The 16,437-nt window shown below is 44.3% G+C and overlaps 1 long non-coding RNA gene and 1 pseudogene across 2 annotated transcripts; both read right to left on the reverse strand.

The window, feature by feature from the left end:
• Positions 1–6: 6 nt before the first annotated feature.
• LOC122129058 lies at positions 7–9,564 on the reverse strand (annotated as a pseudogene).
• Positions 9,565–9,602: 38 nt separating this feature from the next.
• On the reverse strand, positions 9,603–13,468 carry LOC122129066. Of its 2 annotated transcripts, XR_006151733.1 has the most exons (4): positions 13,175–13,468; positions 12,706–12,939; positions 12,235–12,337; positions 9,603–9,801 (listed from the first exon to the last, which is right to left on the reverse strand). It is a non-coding gene; the product is annotated as an uncharacterized LOC122129066 (long non-coding RNA). The 2 variants fall into 2 exon arrangements; XR_006151732.1 differs by lacking the exon at positions 13,175–13,468 and having other exon boundaries at positions 12,706–13,151.
• Between the last annotated feature and the right edge of the window lie 2,969 nt (positions 13,469–16,437).

A 16,437-nucleotide genomic window follows, 5' to 3' on the forward strand; every position in this document is an offset into this window, starting at 1 on the left:
TGAGGGCTATGCTGGCCTCCTGAAGGGCCCTGAGGTTCTCTGGAGTAAGGTGGTGGTGGAGGAGGAGGAGGAGGAGGACGAAGCCGACACTGAGGGGGAGTGTAGCAGTGATGAGGCCTGAGGAGAATAATGCTCCCACGGACTGAAACCGACTGCACAGTGGTTTGAGAAAGAATCAAATGAGCTATTTAATGTGATGCTTCTGGTTTTTAACAGTAGGTGGCAGTATTGTCTGTAAAGGAAATTGCTGTAGTCGTGGGAGATGAGAAGTGGCTAAGGTCTGTAATTGTAATTATCACTGTCAGTATCAATGTAAGTCTACAGCATCAGATGCCATTCACAAATTATTATTATTAAAAGAGATATTTTTCAGTTTCAGTTTTACTGTACATATTTCTGCAGGCCATACATAGCATTGTTACAGGCCAGACACACACACACCTCCAAATACAGGAATTTATTGTCACATATGCATGTACGCGTGCATACACACACACACACGCGCGTGTGCATGCACACACGCTTGCGCACACAGACACACACACAGACACACGCTTGCGCACACAGACACACACACAGACACACACACAGACACACACATAAACATATACATATAGATACATACATACATACATACAGTACATACATACATACATACATACATACATACATACATACATACATACATACATACATACATACATACATACATACATACATACATACATACATACATACATGCATAGGCACACACACATAGAGTGAGCCCCATATGGTAATGTATGTTCCTATTGTTGCATCCATCCCTCTCTCAACAAATACACGCGCATGCACGCACACACACGCACACACACACACACACACACACTCTCACGACACATGGAACCTCCTGAGCCTGGATGCAGAATTCCAAACCCAATCACATTTGCCTAATGGCGCATCTGGCATTCAGCCAACCTTTGGATCTTAACTTTGCTAATAAAACATCTAAAAAATCAAGATGTAAACACAAATTTAAAACAGCCAGACTTCAACTCCTACCTCCTTGCACCAGCCACAAAGGGGAGGCAGTCTCTGCTTTACAAACATGATCGTGCACTTTGAGCTATGCAATATATTATGCATAGATTCAACTGTATTACACATTCAGAGTGGCCATAAATTAGATATATGGCTGCAGCATGTGAGCCACTGAGCCCACAGATGGCGGAGGCCTGAGGCATTAAAGAGAGTCACAGGGGCTAAAGCATGGAGGACCGTGTCTCTGCTCTGCTCTGCTCTGCTCTGCTCTCAGCCCCAGAGGGCGAACGCCTCCAACATCACTCCCTCATTCACTCAAACAGCAGCACTGGCTCATATCATATATTTGAGTCAGTATTACACACAAACACAGTATTACAAATAACACTGTACAACAGGTGAAATAACCGCACTTAGTCTTTCTAACAGACGCCCATGCCTACAAACACAAACATGCTAATCAAAAACATGCACACAGTCTCAGGCATACATAAAGACACATATGATCACATGCACTCCTCTCGGCCTCCTCGTACGGGAGAATTCTGTTGTTTCATTGGCACATGATTGACAGCTCTCTAATGAAGCCTCCTCCTAATGAAGGCTCCTGAGCTCGGAGTGATAAATAGATGAGAGGGGTTAGAAACATGCCCCAAACGCTTTTCAGTCCAATTACCCCACGCATTACTCCCAGAACTGGAGCAGGTAGGAGCATTCCTCTGTTTCCTTGTAAATGATATTAAGGGGGGCAGATCCAAGAGCCCCTCCACACAGAATGCCATGTCTCTGGGTTTCCCTCTCTTGGCTGGCTGGGGGCATTGGCTATGGTTTGGGGGTGGGTGGGTGGGTGCAGCATATGAATACAGCTGTATATGGGGAGGCTGATACATCCTGAAAATAGCCATATGCTATCTCATGTGGGGTTGGATCAATCGGAGGGGGCTCCACTGGCGTATTGGCACATTCTTTTGTCTATTATTTATTCTGTTCTTTCTGCTTCCCTCTGTCAACGCATTATCATTCAGGGTGTTTGTCCCCAAGTCTTTTTTCCTTTCTCTCTTTCTCTCCCCCTTACTCACTCTCTCTCTTTCTCTCTCTCTCTCTCTCTCTCTTCCACCCTTTGCCCCCCTCTGTCTGTATTCTGACAGGTGTATAATTGGATGATTAATGATCATGAGGAGCCCTCCCATTCCCCTCACACACAGAGATCCAAGCACACACACACACACACACACACACACACACACACATGAGCTCTCACACAGATGCTAACAGACACATGGACACTTATTTGTATGTGCACACACACACACAGTTGCATATATATACATACACAATTGTAAGTACACATGTGCAAACACAGTTACACATGTGCGCAAGCACACACAGACACACACACACACAAACATTTAAACATATGCACACACACACCAACACACATGCAAACATTTACATCCGCAAACAGACTCATAAAATTCTTGTCCCGTTTCTCTCTGTCTCCCTATGCTTAAAGGTCTCCTCATATCAGGTGTGGAACACATTTGCAAAAACACAAAAATAGTCAAGGCACACAATTTGCCAGTGTGGGATACCAGATCAAGACAAACATGCATCCCATGTTCCTCTGTTTTCTCATTAAAGAATCAGCTGTAAAAATGATCTATATATACTTAATTTAATATTTAACATCATTGGTAATGGTATTTTATATATAATAATACTGTATAATAATCAATGCAAGTGTATTCTTGTTGTTTCATTTCTATTTTGCAGATTTTACTCTGTGAATGGATTATGAAAAATGGATATTTGTCAGTGTTATTTGTCCGTCAGCCTAACTAACCCCTGCAGCAGCACCAAGGTGTGGTTTATTGGGAATGAATTCTTTATGCCTCATCAGATGGTAGAGATTGCAGGACTTAAGTAAAAATGGTGAGAACGTACAAAAATACCAAAACATGCTAGTAATAAATAAAAAAAAGACATTAAATGAAACAAGAAACTCTGTTGGCAAGAAACGTGTGGAACATATGTGGACAGGAAAGAAGTTAAAGAGGCAGGGTCTGGGTCACAACCAAGGGTCGCAAAGATAGGCCACTTCCTGTTAACCTTTGAATGAACTCCGACCCCTGCTGCAGGCTATATCTATCACATGAGTTGTGTTGTGAGGGCCGAAGGGAGAGTGTGAATGTAGAGAGAGTGGAGAGGTTTGACCTCAGGGAGACAAATGATCACAGGCTGGTGAAGTTCTTTCTCTGCATCGCTGTGTTTGTGTGTGTTTTCAGTGATAGGGCTGGTCATTAGCATAAAGTATGATCTCCTGCTGTTGTGAGGGAAGACTCAATGAGATGCTTTGAGCTTGGGTTAGCATGAGCAGTGGGATTCTATTATTCATTTAACAGGCTTCTAGGGCTGACATGAACATTTGCACAACTCTATCACCATCATACCCTCTGTAGATCTTGTGTGTTCATTTGCAAAATCTTGCATCATCCCAGCTCAGCAAGCCGATCATATTGTATCACACTATGTGCAATACATCTGAGATGACGAGATGAAAGTTAATGTTGAATCTGCTTTTGATCAAAACACTGAATCTCCAAAATGTCTAAATGAAAACAAAGTGTAAGTGTTTGTGTTAGTGTGCAAACACGGTGTCATGGTGTAACCATTTTATATATTTACGATCACAAACTGAACAACTATATACAACTATAGCCAGCTGAATTCAGTGTTGGCCAGTTCTCATATATTCCCAGAAATACACCTGTGTATGCCATACCATATACAATAAACACTTTGTGTGAAGTCACATGTGGAATTTCCTAAGAAAAACAATTCACACACATTTGCATAAGAAAGTGGTTTCATTTCATAATTATAATTGTTAGCATCATTATCATAATTATTAACATCACCAATATCATCATCAGTATCACCAGAAGAACCATCTTAATTACCATCAGTAAATTAGTGTCAGGAAGGGGGAGAATAACTCCACCCTCCAGTAGTGTTCAAAAGCTCCTTTCACACACACCACACACACACACACACACACACACACACAACACACACACACACACACACACACACACACACACACACACACCTTACACAGGCTCTACGGATGGCCAATTCCACAGTTCAACATGTGGTTAAATGCTTCATTTGTGTGTATATTTTACACAACATGAAATAGAGTGATAGACGGACACCAAAATGCATAAAGCATGGGAGATCCTGCAAAAGCTTCCCCTAACATTGTGCCTAGCAGGATGTCACAGAGGTAAGCATTTATTGAAAAGAACAAAGCCAACTCACAAAAAAATTGGACAACATCTTGCCATGTGGTACCCCAGATTATGATATTCACTGAAATACATGAATACAAAAATAAAGTCAACAAAAAACAACATTTAAAGTTTTAAAAGATTCAATTAAATAAGGTAAGCTGGGTGGATGTGAGTGATGGCAACAGCTAAGATGCTAAACATAAAAGAACTGTAACTCCAGGTGGGAAGACATCAGATCAGAGGATGGCTGTAAAAGGGCTAGTGGATGGACTCCCAATGCTCCGCCATCTTTGAAGGTTGCCAGGCTAAAGCACCACATTGGTTTCAAAGCTACATTGAGTTAGCACAGCACTGTTCGTTTCCAAATGGAGGGCGGACGGTGGCGAGCGTCCGGTCGGTGTGTGTCCGTCCTCTCCATCAGTCCATCCAGCTACAGCGCTGACGAACTCACGCTTCTGAGGACAAGGCCTTGTGGTGAGGCCACAGAGAAGGGGAAGTGTCAGAGGAAGCACTACACAACTGCGGAGGCCGTATCAAGCCTCAAGGCCATAGGAAGACATATGAATGTGTGTGTGTGTGTGTGTGAGTGTGTTGTGTGTGTGTGTGTGTGTGTGTGTGTGTGTGTGTGTGTGTGTGTGTGTGGTGTATGTGTGTGTGTGTGTGTGTGTGTGTGTGTGTGTGTGTGTGTGTGTGTGTGTGTGTGTGTGTGTGTCTGTGTGTCTGCACTCGGGTGAAATTCAAGTCAAGGTTTATAAAAGGGTGTTTTCAGCAGCGAGGATACAGTAGGTAAGGATATGGGCTAAGAGCCGTGGGACTGTGGGAGATGAGCGCTCACTACCTCCTCTGTGCTGAGTGATGGAGAGGTCTCAGTAGCAGTGGGCAAGGCTACCAGGACCCTGAGAGACACCTCACCTCACGGTGACTGAGGTTGAGCGGGCATAGCACAGAGGGCACAGTGGAGACACCGTTGGATGGGCAGAATGGAGTGAGCATCCCTCGGCTAAGAGCATGGGTGGCAGGCATGTCTGTGTTGTTGATGCAGTCAGCAGCAGCTGTGTTGAATAAGTACATGAGGTGGTGTGTTGAAACACGTACTGTCACTGTCACGGTCACTGTCACAGTCCCTGGTGCTGCGGCAGGGTGCAGTTCTGTCTCTGTGTCATGGCGGGGAAGAGGAGGGTGGACACTGTCAGTGTATGTCTGCCACATGTCTCAGCCCCTCTCCTCTTCGATTGGTTAATGGGCATGAATGTCCAGGCTTTGTCCTAAGAGAGGCTCGGCTGGGTGGGGGTGGGGGTGTGGGTGGGTGTGGGGGTGGGGTGGGGGGTGCAGCAGCATGGCTGGATGGGGTCCGGGGTACGGGTGCAGCGTGGGGGCATGGGAGTAGCCAGGCTGAGACAGCAGAGCCCCGGGGTAGTCAGCAGCCAGAGAGGGCATTCCCTGAAGACCTATAGACAGATAGTGTGGGAGGAAGAGAGGAAGAAATAGAGAGGAAGAGGAGGGGAAGAAAGGAGAGGACATGTCTGAGGCCATTGTCCATGTCCAGTGTTGTTGACCCTAACTTCTTCAGTTTCAGATTGGGACAGTGGATGCCCATGAACTCACAGTTCTTTCTATAAAATGCTGTTTCTTACCTGCAGTCCGAAGACTCAGATGAGCTTGTTCATCCAATCGGTATCCACCTAGTGCTGCCCCCTCTGGACTGTATGGGGTACCTTGACCTGTGGAACAGCAAAGACCAGAAACATGAAATATATGCTAGATTAGCAGTACATCATGAAATATATCCTAGATTAGCAGTGCATCATGAAATATATCCTAGATTAGCAGTGCATCATGAATACTGTCTGGTACAAAGTTTTACATTATAGTGGTGTTACCTGAGCGATTTGACTGATCAATCATGGGCTGGACAATTCTGCGTCTGGCATTGATAAACCTGATTATGACGAGAGAGAGAGAGAGACAGAGAGAGAGAGAGAGAGAGGCGTGGGGGAATGAATGAACTGATTCTTAGAGTGATACAAAGGTAGGATTTTATCCATTAGCCAATAAATGGACAAAGAGACCAAATCAAAACAAGGCTGACCTCTCCGTTTATAACTTCTTCCCAGGGCAACATAAATCCTCATTACAACAAAATGAATATTGATCTCTATGTGATAATTGATGTATCACTATTGATTGGGTCAGAGTGGATAATTATTACTGGTGAGGAGAACTCTCTAATAGAAAACAGGTTTTTCATTGATTATTGATTGAAGAACTGACCAGTTGTTAACCTGGAGGATGGTGAGCCCGGTGTCTTGCGCTAGCTGTTTCTTCTGTTCCTCTGATGGGTACGGATGCTATGATGGAACAACAAGCATAAATATTAGATTTGTAATTATTATACAACGTGGTACTGCTGAAATGTTATTATTATATCTATCTTTCTAAGGCCTACTTCATGTAATATCATCCTGAACTCAAATCATTTTTCACTTGGAGCTTGCAGTGCAGTGAGCTCTGCTTGAATCATGTAAAGTAATGGAATGGAATGGAGGTCAGAGACGTGCACTCGGAAACCATGCCGTTGTTTCACCACAGAGTAAGTACTGGGACAGCGTGTCCCCAAACACATCCACCTGACTCCGTTTGAAATGTGTTGTGTGATCTGTCTCACGAGGAGGACATGAACAGGATACAGGGCAGACACGACCTTAGACAGAGGACCTGCCCTCTGGCGCATGTCATGTATTTTTAATTCGCTGCGATACAGCAGTCATCCGAGCTGCTTCATCAAGTGCTAATTACCGGTAGCTCATTAGCCCACCTACAGGATCTAGGATCTAGCCTGGTTCAGGCTTCACATGAACCCGCTAGCATGCTCCGTGAATATCTCCTTTGCAGACGGGTTAACTCAGTCTACTCTACCAAACAGCCTCTTTGCTGTGGTTGTCTTCCATATTTCTCCATAGATCAACATGACCCTTTCTTTGCTCTCCCTGCCCCCGATGCTGCCTCTGCTGTCGATCTTACTGATAGATGCTCTCATGATGTAGTTCTTACTGATAGATGCTGGAAAAGCCATGCTCTCATGATGTAGTTCTTACTGATAGATGATCTCATGATGTAGTTCTTACTGATAGATGCTGGAAAAGCCATGCTCTCATGATGTTGGTGGCCACTTTGGGGAAGATGCCTCTCTTCTTGTTGCTACTCCTCCGATCTCTGTCCGTCTCATCCTCCTCCCCGGTGCTGGGCGAGGCCATCCCACCATCCAAACCGTCTCCTGGAGAGGGGAGCAGACATGGGATGAGAGGGAGGGGGGGTTTGTATGAGAGAAAGGTAGAGAACGAGAGAGGTAAAGAAAAACAGACAGACAGAGAGAGAGACAGAGAGAGATGAATGGGTACCTGCATCGCTGCAGTTGTCAGTGCTGTGGGAGGCTAAACCACAGGATATGCCGGGAGTACCTGAGGGGGTGGAGCCACAATCATCTGGGTCCCGCAACCAAGACTGGTTCTACACAGAGACAGGGAGAAGGAGAGGAGTGGAGTGGAGAGGAGAGGAGAGGAGAGGAGAGGAGAGGAGAGAGGAGAGGAGAGGAGGAGAGATGGAGGGAGGAGAGGAGAGGAGAGGAGAGGAGAGGGGATGGGAGGGAGGAGAGGAGAGGAGAGGAGAGGAGAGGAGAGGAGAGGAGAGGAGATGGGAGGGGAGGGGAGGGGAGGGGAGGAGAAGAGAGGAGAGGAGAGGAGAGGAGAGGAGAGGAGAGGAGAGGAGAGGAGAGAACAACAAGAAGATGGGAAGGAAGGAGAGAGAGAGGAGGGAAACTGTTATTCCAAACGCCTTTACTGTGAGGACCAGAAGCCATATACAAATATAAGCCAATGAAATCTCCAAACCTACACCACCTGTTCTGACAGACTTGTGCATGACCAGTAAAATCTCCATGTCAGACTTCGACCCGCCCTCACGGTCCTCCAGCACCAAATCAGTGGGCATCTTGCCCTTCAGACAGGTGATGTACCGATGGCAGAAGTTATCGCAGAGTTCATGCACCTGGAGGGGCACAGGGAAAATCCACACATGAAGTGCGAGGAAGACATCAAACACAGTGCTATCGCCAAATAACAATACGCATCAATATGTGGACTATATAGGTCAAACCTACTGGAAGACCCATGCTAGACAGTTTAAAAGCATACCTTCTCCAACTCCAGCAAGTGGAAGCGCAAAACCTGGATGGCCTGGATCATCTAATTTGAGACAAAAAGGGAGCATATGCAACACGACTGATCATTCATCAGAGGAGGGGAGGCTTCAGGATTATTACAGGATGTTAAACTGCTTGTGAAATGAATAATTGAGATCATACATTTATTACAGAGAGATCATTAAGGGAGTGTTCAGTTCATTAATTGCTGTGTGGCACTGTGCCATAAGAGTGTGTCAGTGTGCTTGCCTGTATGCTAATGTGTGTGTGTGTGTGTGTGTGTGTGTGTGTGTGTGTGTGTGTGTGTGTGTGTGTGTGTGTGTGTGTGTGTGTGTGTGTGTGGTGTGTGTGTGTGTGTGTGTGTGTGTGTGTGTGTGTGTGTGTGGTGTTGTGTGATGTGTGCCTAACTTACCAGACTATCCAGTTCAGGATTTGTTGAAAAAATTGGCTTCTCTGAACGAATCTGAAAATGCAACAGATCTTTCATTACAAATATTTCATTCCACTATCGATACGTTTGTTTGAGCACTGAAGCATTCAATTCAATTCAATTTTATTTATATAGCGGCAAAAACAATCAAATACTCTCAACTGTACCTGTTTGGCAAATGCTGCGATGTCATCATTGAAGGACTCTGATGAGCAGACATCGCTATGATTGGTGAGGCCCGCGAAATGGGGGCGGTACTGAGAGTGAGGAGTCCTCGGGGTGAACCAGGTGGCCAGCTCACACTTCTCAACACCAAGGCCAACAAAGGGAAAAGAGGGTGGCTACACACACACACACACACACACACATACACACACACACACAATAGAGTGAGAATGCAATACATACTTGACTTGCAGTTAGAGTTAATGCCAACACAGTGCAATATGAAACCACTTAAGTAGCCTCTGTTGACACTGTCAGAAAGAGGTGGGTGCATGGGACAGACACAGACACAAGACACAAACAGCTCTGCAAAGTAAAGACATTAGGACCAGAATAACTAACCTCGTTAATTAGTGTACAATTTGCCTCTACAAGCCTCATTAATTAGCATACAACATAACCCATGTAACTAACATGCAGTCAGTGCAGTTCTATATAACTCACTCGATGTTACTGTCAATGTACATCGGTGTAAAATGAGTGGAGGGTCCTCACCCATAGATCTGGTCACGGTGGTGTTTGAGGGAGTCAGGGATGGTGTGGCTATAGTGGTGGGGTGGCATTGACCTCATCGCCTCTTCATACCCTCCCACTTGCATGCCCTCGGAGACTGGGTACTGCACCAACTCCTCATACTGAAACAGGGCAGAAAGAACTATCAACAATACAGGCCTAAGCACATCCACAGTGCACAACCAAATGCAGCTTAGTTCGACTATGGTTTTGCTTGAATATTTGTTTTTTTGTATAGACTACCTGTGATCATTCTTTTTAGCAGAACATGGTATGTGTGTGTGTGTGTGTGTGTGTGTGTGTGTGTGTGTGTGTGTGTATGTGTGTGTGTGTGTGTGTGTGTGTGTGAGAGAGAGAGAGAGAGAGAGAGAGAGCGAGAACGCTGGGACTGTTTAGGGTAATAGCTAATTTTCTCTCCTCCTTGATAAACAACAGCCTTTGATGTGCGATTTTTCTGAGCTCAAAGCGACATCCACCCTGGGACATATTCAGACAACAAACTGCCTCTCACTACCAGTCTCGTGTGTAAACATGCAGAACATACACACACATACACACACACACACACACACACACACACACACACACACACTTTATTTCCCACGATCTGACATGACATTTAAAAAAAACCATACAAACAAATATACATTATTTGAGCCAAAGGCAAAACATTAGTACGTTCCTTCAGGCGAAAACATACCACATCACTATGAGAACACAACATCCATCTGTTCAGAGGTTTTGTCGTTTTTCTCCTATAAAGCCGCGCCACAAACGCCATGCGGCTATCGGATATCGCGCTTCTTAATGCATGCAGTGTTAGGTTGCAGTAAAAAAAAAAAAAGTCTCGCTTGTTTTTGGTCCATCAAAGCGCCGCGGTCTCAAAACTTTCCAACAATCATTTTCACATGACTCTAATAACTATTATGATTTTATAATAATAATGGTCGGTTCATAAACGTAATGACAGAACTGAAAGATCCTAAAAGTAATTAGTATTTATGAATGTATTCTTTTTTTCCGATGAGACACTCTATCCAAAAACAATGAATTGTCCACAAGGTTTTCTGTAATCTTCGTCAACAATTACGTCTATTTTCCTTTACCATGGATAACTACTTTATTTAAACATTGATAACTATTGTATTGCCCTCTCTGCATTTGTATTTCATTTATACGAATACCAAGACGTCTTTATAAGAACGCAAAACCGCATCAAGGTTTTCAACGGTGCTCAGATTCCCGTGCAAATATATCCCTGAAACTACATGGATGCGTTATTTGGGCCATAATTGAACAACTAGCCAAGCTGCATTCTCTTCTAGTCTATGTACAATATTCTCAAGAGATGGTGAGATACATTAGATGTTACACACTTGTAATGTTACATGTACGGGTCTAAAATACGCTGTAGACACAGTCATGTAGACCAAAACGTCGGTTACATTTGGGCTCAATGAGAAGAAACTAATTTAGAAAAGGGGTGATGTATAAGGCAACGATAAGGTTTCCTGGAATATGTTATGAGAAATGAAGTCCTAACTTTCCTTAACATTTCAAGTCAAATATGCAAAGCAAAACAAATGAGCGTGGCCACTCCATGACGCAAACTGATAGTTGCCAGTGTAAAAATAATTCTGGAAGGACACTGTCTCTCTTCGTGTGTGTGTGTGTGTGTGTGAGAGAGAGAGAGAGAGCGAGAGAAAAAAACAAAAAAAGAAGAAAAGTGTGTGTGTATGAGAAAGAGATAGAGAGGACAAGAAAAGAAGAGAAAAATAAGCACAAAAATAAGGAAAGGGAGAAATAGGCCTCTCCATAAATGTGGAACATTGACAAAGGGGGGCATGAAGATTTCTTAAGATGTTTTAAGGATCGGCTTCACCAATCTTGATCTATTAGCAATTCCCTATACCCCGTTCTACTTCACATAGTCTTTGATACCTCTCATTTTAATTCTTGTCAGCAAATTCTAATGTGAAAATTGTGAATTCGTACAAGTCCATTTGTCGTCCGTATAGGCCAGTTGCACCCCCATTGGCGACAGTAGGCTACCCTACACCAGATCACTGAGCAGTTGCTTTTGCAACAGACATCACCGTTTGCTTAACGTTATTTGTAGTATAGCTTATAGGTTGTTTTTCAGGCTAGAAAAAGTACGCTTCTTTAACAGAAGGTGAGATTGTCTAGACAGACAAATATAGTTGGATCCTATCACACGGTGTTAGGATTTTATAAGGCATGTTAACGATAGCATAAATATTATCCCCTGAGTGACTTCAAATTAATTTCAGTGCAATAATTCTTCCCTGGCCCTCTCAGGCAAGGTAGGCTATTTATCTGCCTTTAAGGAAGGTGGGGATAGGATGCTGGCGAGGACAGGAGGGTTAGGGCGATGGGGATTCATGACCCACAGTACTACCACATGGTCCCTATTCCCCATTACTATCCTGGCGTACACAGAAAATAAACATCTTCATTTAAACTACGACATTTAGTGGGAAAAGGGTAATATGTGCAAAAGAAAATGCGGCGGTCTCCATGAGGAGTCGACCTACCCTCTTATCCATGCGACACGGAAGTCAGTCCCACACCGAGGAAGACGACACACCAATCCGCCAGTCCAGCGCTTCGGCGCAGGCGTTCTGTCACTTCTCCACACTAATAAAATAATACAGATGCTTTAACGGCTATCAGAGTAAAATCATAAATGAATTCAAGAGCTTCATCAACTGGTTTAAGAGTCTTTTGACAATACTTAATAACCGGTCAGCTATTTCAAGGCTGACCTAAGTGCTGTCATAGCCTTGGATGTCAGTTCTTGTAAACACTGTCTCGTAAGTAACAGAAAAGCAGTAACTTTAAGACTGCGGTATCGTAATACAAATTTAAGAGGAACTTATTTTGCCTATGTGCGGCTAATTGTAGGCTACAGCATGTGATGGTTAAGATGTCTTAAACACGAAATATTTAGCAAATGAGTGGAACATAATTCAATATATGCATGAAAAATCCAAACAAAATCCCACCGAGAGCGAAATCCGGGTTGTCCAAGCTCTTTCTCAGGCCGTGGCACGAGTATCCTGCAAGGGCTGCGGCCGTGATAGCGCAGTGATCCACAGAATGTGTGTCGGAGGTCGGCGTGCTGCTGGCTAGATGGCAAGCGAGTAGAGAGGCGTCCTTTTTTGGTCGTTGCCGATGTTCATAGACCGATGCGACGAGTTGGAATATGTCAGCACGAGATGAGCGATGGTGCTTTAAACCTGCGCGCGAGAGAGAGGGGAGAGGGAATAGAAAAGAGTCGATGGAGGGAAAGATTGAGATCTGGAGTTGTTTGGGGGGTCAAAACACGACGGGGTCTCTCACCCCCCACCTCTTCATCACACACGTTCGCGCATTACAAACGCAGACCCCCTCGTTTTATCTCAATGGCACGCTCTCGGTCTCGGAGCGCGCGCACACACACACACACACACACACAGACGAACGCATCCTTACCTCCTATATCTGTCGAGAAACCAGAGCCACACCATACTTTTATATGGCATCATCCTGACCTATTCCCGAGTATTGTGTCGCGTATTCCTGAGGTCAGCATATTCTATTGGCTTGGACAGTGCGATCTTTTATTGGTCTCTACCATAACTAAGCTACAATGTGCATCTGTTGTTCTCGATGCTTGCATCCTCCACTAGCGTACATCGACAGTGTCCTGTTATAGCATATGTACTCATACTCCTCGGTTAGTACGAAGTAAAATGCGTTAGTATGGACTAAAGCCTTGTCCTCGTCAGTCGTTATAGCCTATTATTTATTCGTTCTTTTCACTATTAGCAATAGTAGACTGTCCCCGCCGAACAGTCTCTTAGTCCCCTATTGGATTATCAATTTTAGATTCAACTGTACTGCAATACACAGGCATATCTTAGGCCTTAATTTGTTTTATCTTAATTACCCTACATGGTGGACTAGGCTACAGCGAAATCATAAATAACTCTCAATATCCAATTAGACACCCCAACAAAGACCAGTGACAACCGTAATAATGTTTTATTGTTGTTGTGTTACATCAGTAATACTTTTCGACATCTCCATGTGGTAATGCATTCGTTGTTTCTGTCACTTCTTTTTATGATAAAGGTGTCAAGATTCATTCAATTGTAGAGTAGAAAAAAATGCTTCTTAATTAGAATACGTATGTTAACAGTGCTTTTGCGTGAATTACAAAGAGAGTAAATAAAAACTTTCACAGCTCTTCAGAGGACCAAACTTGGGTCTTGTGTTGTAAATTACCCTTAAGTGATATAATAATTATTCAAAACGTTTCTCTTGGCCCCCACCTGCCGGGAGATACTCACAGGAGGCCGGCACTTCAATCGCTGAGCATTGTCAGGCACGCTGGGCTGGGACCGAAGCTCGCTGTGGGCGGTGGTCAGCATGACAGAGGCGCAACTAGCGACCACCGCAACATCAACCAACCTGCAGCCTTTAAACACGGCGGGAGGGTCATTCCTAATAGTAATGATCACAGCCAGAAAGAGATCTTACAGCGAACCAACTGAGGATGTCAATGGAACGTCGCTCTGTCAATTCACGTAGTAATGTGTTATTTCCTCATCCTGTAACTTCTCCAGTTTGATGAGGACACATACAGGCTAATCCTATTCCTTAGCAGGTGCAGGCTGGTGCAACAGCCCCAAAATACATTTCAAAAGGTTTGCATAATAGTTGGGTATTGGTTTTGGTAAAAAGTTTAACTGAAGCACTAGTCAAATTCATCAGCTGGATCCACTCATGTGTGTGTTTGTGTGTATTCAGAGGGTGTAGTGTATGTGCACTTTAAGTGTTTAATAGTGAGATTTGACATAAGGGCCCCTACTGTGTCATTAGGCCATTTAATGCCAGGAGGGTGCGTTATTTAGAGTGTCACTGGCTTTATATGCTTGTTTGTCAGTTACAGCTGGGCTCATCCGCCACCACTTACTGTTCATCTGAAAGGGTCAAAGTCACGGTGTTTGTGCTCCTGTGTCAGCCAAGGAGACAGGCCAGGAGGATGTTCTAGAACATGGAAAATAGGAGATGTGGACAGTGTGGTCTTTGATGTCCCCTATGAATTACTGAGAAAGTGATAACAGAATCAACCCTCATGTCAAAAAAATCAGCTCTTAAAATGGAACTGATATGTAGGCATCCAACTCTTTGATGAGAATGTTTCTGTGTATAAGAGTTAAGACTGTTTATCGTTGACTATTCTAACATGTATGAACGCTGAACATTCTTCTTGTTTATCGTTGACTATTCTAACATGTATGAACGCTGAACATTCTTCTTGTCCATCCCTTTGTAGGATGCATTCAGCATAACTATGACCATACTGTTCAGAATACTGTTATTGTAATGCATAGTTCTTAAGGGCTACTGTAAATGTTGGGGAGATGTCCAAATGCCTAATGCTTCATTGCTGAGCAACTACTGAGCAAATACTTGCAGTAAATATTATTCCACTAGAATAATGAAGTCACTGTTGCTTAATGGTAACCATGTCCTTTTTCAATATGACTAGTGTTAGCCAGTGACCGGGGCTGTCATGCCTAAATCCAGTAGCCACACATGTAGGCTCCTTCCACTGGGTCTATCCACCCTGGGGTCACCCTCAGTCCTTCTCCAAACCTGATAGCTCTAATGAGCTCACAAGGCCTGGTCACTAGCCTGAAAACAAATCTGCATACAAGCTCCTCCAGGGGACTGACTAAGAGAGTTCCAGCATGTTTTATAGATCTATATGTGATAAATACGCCCCAATGGGACAGGCATGCATAGTTCACCTCTTCTGCCTCTTCAGCACCCCCCCCTGTCCTGGCTTCCGATAAGTAGGAATGTGTGACCATGGGTCCCTCTGGGAGAAACCTCCATTTCTGCCATTAGTTAGCACATGCCACAGATCAAGAAGTTGACATTGCTCCAATCAGAAGGAATAACCAATTCATATTATCGATTATCGCAAATGACCGGACGGATATACGCCCGTCCGTAAAGTAAATGTTTCAGCAACTGCCAAAGGAACCACATTCTGATGACACCAATCATTCGTCTGGGATCTTGTCAAAACCCCACAGCAGAGCCACACGTCAGCAGCTTTCGCAGGTTGACAGAGGGATGCAAAATCACAATCAATTCCCAGCTGCACAGAGAAAAGCCATTAGTGTTTTAATCAAATCAATCTAAACCTACCAACCCAGAGGTCTCCTACGCAGGCCTACAGCCCCACTCCCAGCTGCAGAGCGCTAGGCTGCTACACCCTGACTCAGGGCATCCATCCACTCCTGTTGCCCTTGTCTAAAGTAACCTTGATGACCCAGGCCTGTGCTTGTCTCAGTCATAAAGTGTAAATGGCCACAGTGACCCTCTGGTTACCTTATGAGCAGGAGAACCTCCAAAAGAAAGGGGTGCCCCCTCACAGTGGCCTTTCTGCAAAGGGAAGAGAGAGGGAAAGAGAGAGAGAGGGAGAGAGAGAGAAAGAGAGAGAGAAGTGCTTTTTTACAAGGGTGCACCTCTCCAGTTTCTGTGTTGCCTGGCCTCTGTGCTCGTAAATATCCATCATCGTCCTCTATTCCACTCGCTGTATCCCTCTTTCTTTCTCTCTCTCTGTCTCTCTCTGTCTCTCTCTCTCTCTCATACACACTGCATGGTAGGCCTTCCTCTCTCTTGCTGTCTCTGTCCAAGATATCTGAAAGCTAGAAACTGCCAGAGAGCGATTCTCT

The sequence above is a fragment of the Clupea harengus genome, unplaced genomic scaffold, assembly GCF_900700415.2.
Source record: "Clupea harengus unplaced genomic scaffold, Ch_v2.0.2, whole genome shotgun sequence".
NCBI lineage: Eukaryota > Metazoa > Chordata > Actinopteri > Clupeiformes > Clupeidae > Clupea > Clupea harengus.